Below are 7766 nucleotides of genomic sequence, written 5' to 3' on the forward strand. Positions count from 1 at the left end.
TGCCATTTAATAATGTGTACATTTCTTTTTAGAACATCATGGTGATGAGGATGATGATTATGATGAGGATGACGCCGCAGAAGAGACTGAAATACAATCATGTGACCATGAAGAGGTGCCAATAGAAACTGTTGTACCGCCAAATCGTCCATCAACTTCCACATACTGCTGCGGCACAGTTTATTCGAGCATTTGCCCGTTCTGTGCCGCAGCAGTAGCCTGGCGCGCGCCCGAGTGTGACGGGCGCGCGCCGAAGCAGCGGAAGAGCGCCCTCCGATCGGGGCGCTCTCCCTACCGCTGCCGGGTCCGCCGGGTCCCCCGGAACCCCCTGCCGCTGTCCCGCGATCGCGGGACACCAGGGCTCCCTCGGGGAGCCCCTGGACACGCGTGCAGGGGGCGCACGCTCCCGATGACGCGTGACCGCGCGTCTATGACGCGCGGCACGCCGAGGGGCGGCCACTAGCAAGCCGGGAGATTTCCCGGCTTGCGGTACCGACCACACTTCAATAAAGTGTGTCGGTAGTGTACGATGCAATTGTAGCTTCAGAGGGAAAAATAGTGGACGCAGAAAATCGTCGCCATTCAGACATGATGACAGTGCTGGAAAGGATGATTGGACTGCAGGAAGAAACAGTATCACAATTGGCACATCTCCACAGAGTCTTCATTGAAGTGCCTAAACAGTTGCAAAAAATCAACACCTCATTCGAAGCATTAGTTGTTCAGCAAACACAAGCTAATTACTGGAGAATGACTAATGTACCACAATTCAACACCTCACAGCCAGGATCTGTTCATGCAGGTCAGTTTTCACCACATTCATCTGATATTCATTCACCAGGCCCAAATGTTACCGGTCAAGTAGCAGACATTGGTGTGCAGGTTCCTGACGACATCCTACCGCTGCCATCTGTACAAATTCAGCAGCTGACACCTACAAAGGAGGCCACAAAAAGAAAACACAAGCAGTTACTACTGACCAGTTTTTGGTCAAAAACAAAAAAAGACTCACATGAAACAGACCGACCATCACTTGTGCAGTGTCTACCAACTTGCTCACATGTGTCAGTGGGCACAAGCTCTGTCGGTGAGTCACTTGCCACAAGCCCTGTCCGTGAACAGTCAGTACCCACAAGCCCTGTAGGTGAGTCACTGCCCAAAAGCCCTGTAGGTGAATCGCTGCCCAAAAGCCCTGTAGGTGAATCGCTGCCCAAAAGCCCTGTAGGTGAATCACTGCCCAAAAGCCCTGTAGGTGAGTCACTGGCCACAAGCCCTGTAGGTGAGTCACTGGCCACAAGCCCTGTAGGTGAGTCACTGGCCACAAGCCCTGTAGGTGAGTCACTGGCCACAAGCCCTGCCCGTGAAGTGCCAGAGGCCACTCAAAGTGGCTCTGTTGTGCCTAAAGTTGGTGGCAAAAGAAAAATTCAAGAGACAACAAGCAGGCCTGTTACTCGGTCGCAAAAGGAACAAAAAAAATAAATGTTATAATTCAGAAAATATGTCTTTGGCCTTGTTTTGTTGACTTCAGATTATCTAATTACTATTGTATGTATGCTGAAGACTGTGTTGTTTCCAAACTTTCAACTATGTTCTTGTACACGTGAAGTTTTGGAAATGTTAACACTCATAATTAATTGTGTTATAAATATTTATGTTTTAATCGTCTGTTCAGTAATAGTCCACCAGGAGCCAGTTGCTAAGTTTAGAGAAGCTGCCATTGACTTTGCAGCAAAACATTGCATTTGGGTGTGTTAATTGATGTAAGAATTGCATATGCATATTAGTCACATGCAATTATAAAAACACCTAAGTAAGTGCAAACATCTTTCTTGTACGTGTACAGCAGGATTATGTGTAAATTATTACTTACCTTTGCCTTGCTTGGCCATTGTAATTTTGTCCTTTAATCATTTGTGTGTTCGTTTCAATAACCTCTCAGAATGTATAATAATATATATACACACACACTGAGTGTGTGTGTGTGTGTGTGTGTGTGTGTGTGTGTGTGTGTGTGTGTATATATATATATATATATATATATATATATATATATAGTACTATATAAACTGGTATACATGTATTTTACAAACTAATACACTTCATGCTTCCTTGTGAAAACACTATTTTAATAATACAGGCCTAATGTTTGAGAAATATCCTAAGTATGAGACTCTAACAGTATTGTGCTTAAACAAATGTTTATTACTTAATTCAATCATGTTTCTCACCATTTAAATAGGTTTCATACAAGGTATACTTAATGCCATCAATGTTGTGTGTACTCCTGCAATATTAAAAAAAATAAAATATAATATATAAATATATATATATTTTTATAAGAGAGATATATTTATATATATATATATATATACACACGTATTTAAACTCATGCAGACAGGGAGTTAACCAGACTTTCACATACACACAGAAATGTAAGCGGGGAAAAAACATTTCTTTTTGCAGGTGTCTGTTTTTACTGATATGCCTGGCTAAGAAATATTTTCACACAGTGGTCTTTGTTAGTTTTCAAAAAAACACTATGTGAACGCATTCAAAGTCTAGGGATGTTTTTCACAAACGAGATAAAAGAAGGAGAAATGTTTCTCCCACAGTCCCATATCACGAACCACAACTGTTAACCCAATTAGACAAACAAATCCAATTGGCGTTTGAAATAAGGAGTCAAAGTAGTTAGTTTTGTTGACCTTGACAAGGAAAAACAGGAGTTTGTTAGCCATTCAGCACATTCATTTTGATGAGCAAATAACACAGACCTGCACACAGCTTTTGTGCTACTCAGACATGGCTGATGAATTCGTTAACAATATTAATCCCCTTTTAGGGTATAAGTACATGATCTGTGAAGCCATCTTGAACAGTCGCGGACAGAAAGCAAGCACACGCCAAATCGATGATTTCATTCGAGCAAAATATCCTTATTACCAAGACCGTAAGCATGCACGGAATTTTAATTCCTCAATAAGATTCACTTTATCAAGTAATGACTTTTTTGAACGTGACCAGGATAAGCTACAACACACCTATGGTTTCTGGAAGATTGCCCCGGAAAAACAATTTCTCCTGAAAGACGGCACTTATATTGTCGTGAAAGGCATATTTATTCCTAATGGCAATAGCAATGTATCCGCTACTACTGATCCGTTTGAATCGATACGTGCTGCAATATCTGCAGCCTCCATTCCTGAAACCCACATTGTACAAGAACAAAAGTACTATGATTATGTACCAAGCCTTTCAGCTGAAAATGCATTGGAATGGGAACCCGAAGAAATGAACCTACCTCCCGACCAATTATTTGAAGAAAGCAGTGGCGATTCCTATGAGCGCATCCTGGAGGAGATATGTGTCATACTGGATTCAGCGGTTGGGTTAAGCGTGGATGAAAATGCCTTGCATTTCTGGAGCGACCAGTTGCAGCCAGGCGAAGAGTTAATTCTAGAAGAATGGTAAATATAACAATCGTTATGCGTTGACTCTGCGTTTAAATTTTTTTTTTTTTTGTAACCACCATTTTCACTTTCAATGCGTGGATACAGCGTAACATTGCAGACTGCATAACATGTAGCGATCACAAACAAATTGTTTCCTAATACAATATAGTAGAACCTGAAAGAGTAGTACACATTGCTGACGGAATAAATATACGTACTTTCCTATCCCTTTAAACATATTAGCAACATTTTTCCATTACTCTAACACATACCTGTTTTGTTATCATGCAACATCTACAACATTGAAAACCGGGTCCACCACGTATGACGTGGGACCCTTGTCATGGGCCAAGGCGTCCTTAAAAAGGATTACTGATGTAAGTCCCGCCCCCAAGCGACGTGCGCGCCTCAAAGCCTATTGGCTGTCATGTTTTGTTATAGTAACGGTAACTGCAGTGTGTGATGCGTGCGGCTCAGTGTTTGTAGGCGTACCCTGGGCGTTAGCCGAATGTTAATTGAGTGGGAGGAGTGTTAGCGTGCGTTTCACGCTGGCTTAACATGACGTCACACGTATTGCATTTGCGCATTGTGTTATCGGCCGTGCTTTCTGTTCAAACACGTCTGTTTAAAAAGAATACAGATGTACTCGTTTAGAACGAATGTAGTTTCGTCTTCATTGTATTTGAAATAAAGATGTTATGTTTACTGGTATTTTCAACATGTATTGAACGCACAACGTACGCTTTGTTTTGCGCATGCGCTAACAGTTAGTGGAGCCAAGCGTGAAGTGCGTGCGCACACAAAGATGTGCGCGCACATCTTTCAGTATACAGGCAACGTTCACTTCTTATACATAGTTATGCCTGCTACAAATTTAAAGAAACATTACATACTGATGAACAGTTTTACTTCTAACATATAAGTGACTGACGTGTGTATCTACACAATCATATAGAGCTGCGTAACGCGTTGTCACGGATGCATATCTAGTAAGGTGCCATCTTTGACCATCATGTGTTTGCTGTATTTCAGAGATGTCGGGGAAGATACAATCGGATCAATGTATGATTTCAGAAGAGTCTACCTTTATATGAGATGATTGTGAGGAGGAGCCACCGACTACTATACTACATATGGAACTAATTTTATATTGCTTGCAGCGCTTATTAACAAACAATTAAAAATGTGATACCCTTATGCCTATATTGCATAAGCACTTAATTAACATAATGATGTTGCAAAAGAGTGCCTCATGAATTTTTATTGAGTGTTCTTTAATGACTACTAACATTTTATGACATGGTGTGTTTTATATATAACAACCATTCCCACTCTGCTAACACATTTGTGTATTCTAATATGTAATGGAACGTATGACTGTCGAAACTATGTAACAATAATAATAATAATATGAGCATGTTCATGTATAGGGCTGCTAGTTGTACGCAGCGATTTACAGACACATGTTTCAGCCTGAGGTCCCTGGCCCGTGGAACGTACAAATGTTTTTTTGCCGCATGAGGCACAGGGAGATAAAGTGACTTGGCCAAGGTCACAAGGAGCCCACACCGGGAATTGAACCAGACTCCCCTGCTTCAAACTATCAGTGCCAGTGTGTGTCTTTACTCAGTGAGCCACTCCTTCTCCCAATGTAAAGGACACTTACAACCAAGTAGCCATTTATTTTTAAAATCTCTTGTTACATGGGTATGTAGATAAAATGGTTTGGGACTGTAGCAAATAATGTTACTGGCCAGATGTTATGGTCCCCTCCAATGCATGATGTTCTGAATATGACATCACCATCATGTTATGAAGTACGTTTCTGTGTATATTTCATTAACCTAACTAACTATAGTTTACTGTGTTTATTAATCGTTTAGAAATACATAGTATAGTCAATATGATGATATAAGCTACCATAATAAAGCTGGTGTTATCATTTGTCGGTGTTATACATGGATCCTACACCAATTGATACACACACAAACAGTTGTCTTAAAAAGTGTGTCTATGCTAGTGATGAATGTGCTCCCGTAAGTAAACAAATAAGTACAGTTATCCCCTTTTCTCCAAACACCTCTATATTACATTAATGGAAATTATAAGGAAACATACATAAAATGTGATGAAATGTGAGTAATCATTTTGTAATACAATGCACATGAAACCTCAAGAGTAGCTAAATGCATATACATGATACAGAAAGTACATATATGTAACATTTGTGTTTAAACCAATATGTTGGGTTTTTAGTTCCAATAATTATAGGAAGATTGAGGTAGCCACATCTTATGAGAGATGTCAGCAAATATACATACCATGATCAGTCATACTGCAAATATACCTATAATGCAAAGGAACAATATATAAATTGCAAACATTGACATGCCATCTTCAGTACCGTAAAGAACACATCAAAGTGTGTATTTGGTGTTAAATGTGCAACACCATGTATATTTAATGACATTCAAAATGTAAATCAGCCTGGTGTACACATCATCTGGATGTACATGTTACACTGCACCAATAACATTGTATGTAAGCATACTAGAAGCATGAATGATTATGGGCATAATATGTGTTTTGTCTTAGCATAAGGAATAACACAATGCTAAAATATTATTGCTTTGTTACCCAAGTTGTATTCACATACACACAACTAAAGTACAATTGAAGAGGGATTATATAACCTGTGCAACAATAACATACCGGTGCCACATCCCTTTGTGCACACAGCAGAGAAAAGAAAGGTGTGCAACCCATATTCATCTGTGTCCTAACAGAAGGTTATATAAAGAAACATTATTGTTAATATAACATAATTAAACTATAAAAGTAGTACTAGGAACATATGAGTTTGTACTTACAAGAAAAAAATGAATTGATGAGATTCTGTCGTGTCTGGCCACCACTGGCTGTTTGTTCATTTTCAGCAGCTACATGGGTGGGATGCTCGTCTACCAAAGCCTCAGCTAGGTCTGACTGTACATTGTGCCTGAGTGCAACATTGTGCAAAATGCAACAGGCAAGGATAATATCAGACACTTTTTGAGGCTTGTATAGAAGAGCCCCACCAGTTCTGTCCAGACACCTAAACCTGGTCTTGAGTAGGCCAAATGTCCTCTCTATAACAGATCTTGTAGATATATGGGCTGCATTGTACCTCTCCTCTGCTTCAGTTTGAGGGTTTAGCACCGGAGTCAAGAGCCACGGCCTAATTCCGTATCCTGAGTCACCTATAATGAATGGAGCACACATAAGCTGACATTAGTGATCAAATTGTACAATGCCAACATTCCTAAATCAAAATGTGTTTTGTGTTAGAACATGTAAATGTGTACTCACCCAGCAGCCAACCAGGTTCAAAATGACCCTCTTCGAACGCATGGAAGACTGAAGAGTTCCTCAGGATAGAGGAATCGTGACTGGAACCAGGGAACTTGGGTACCACATGCATTATCCTCATCGTGGCATCACATACCACCTGTACATTGAGTGAATGGTAGTGCTTCCGATTGCGGTACACATGCTCACTCTGACTAGGTGCAATCAAAGCAACATGTGTGCAATCGATTGCACCCAGCACAGATGGTATCCCTGCTATATTATAAAAGCCAGTCCTGACTTCCAGCCACTCTGTTGCCTCTGTAGGAAAATGAATATAATTCCTAGCGCGTCTATTGAGTGCATAGAGAAACTGGGTCAAGGCCCGCGAGAATGTAGATTGCGAGACCCCGCCCACTATGCCCACAGTTGTCTGGTATGACGCGGAAGCAAGATAATGTAATGAGCACAGCATTTTAACAAGCCCAGGGACTGCACGACCTCTGGCTGTGAAAAAATCTAAATCCCCCCTTATCTCCTCATAAAGAGATAAGATTGCTGCTGAACTCAAACGATAGCGACTTACAATCTCCTCCTCACTCATCCCATCTAACAGGGTTCTCTCCCTGTACAGACGCGGACGAGGCACAAGTTGTCTCCTCTGTCTTCTCCTCTGATCTCCTGTCCCTCTACCTGTCCCTCGGCCTGTCCCTCTCCCTGTCCCTGTCGTATCCGCGTCACTGTCACTGTCCCTCGGTGTGTCCCTACCTTGCCCTATATCATTCTCTTGATCAGCAAGCATGTCATAGAAAAGAATGTTCCTGCGTCTCCTAAACATTCGCAACATTTTGAAATGAGTAGCTGTGAATGAGCAGGTAATGTGCGTCCTTTAAATAGGTATGTGATGATGTCAGGTGACATAGTAAAATGCAAGGTGTTACATTAACATAATAAAGTACTTCTGTGGCAAGCTGTGTGCACTTGTTG

At 41.1% G+C, this 7766-nt stretch overlaps 1 long non-coding RNA gene across 2 annotated transcripts; it reads right to left on the reverse strand.

Annotated features, from left to right (window-relative positions):
* Window positions 1–550: 550 nt before the first annotated feature.
* Window positions 551–6423, reverse strand: LOC142483930 (uncharacterized). Of its 2 annotated transcripts, none has more exons than XR_012797504.1 (5): window positions 6323–6423; window positions 6165–6231; window positions 5774–5799; window positions 3302–3456; window positions 551–934 (listed from the first exon to the last, which is right to left on the reverse strand). It is a non-coding gene; the product is annotated as an uncharacterized LOC142483930 (long non-coding RNA). The 2 variants fall into 2 exon arrangements; XR_012797503.1 differs by lacking the exon at window positions 551–934 and adding an exon at window positions 2225–2284.
* Between the last annotated feature and the right edge of the window lie 1343 nt (window positions 6424–7766).

The sequence above is a fragment of the Ascaphus truei genome, unplaced genomic scaffold (assembly GCF_040206685.1).
Source record: "Ascaphus truei isolate aAscTru1 unplaced genomic scaffold, aAscTru1.hap1 HAP1_SCAFFOLD_396, whole genome shotgun sequence".
Lineage (NCBI taxonomy): Eukaryota > Metazoa > Chordata > Amphibia > Anura > Ascaphidae > Ascaphus > Ascaphus truei.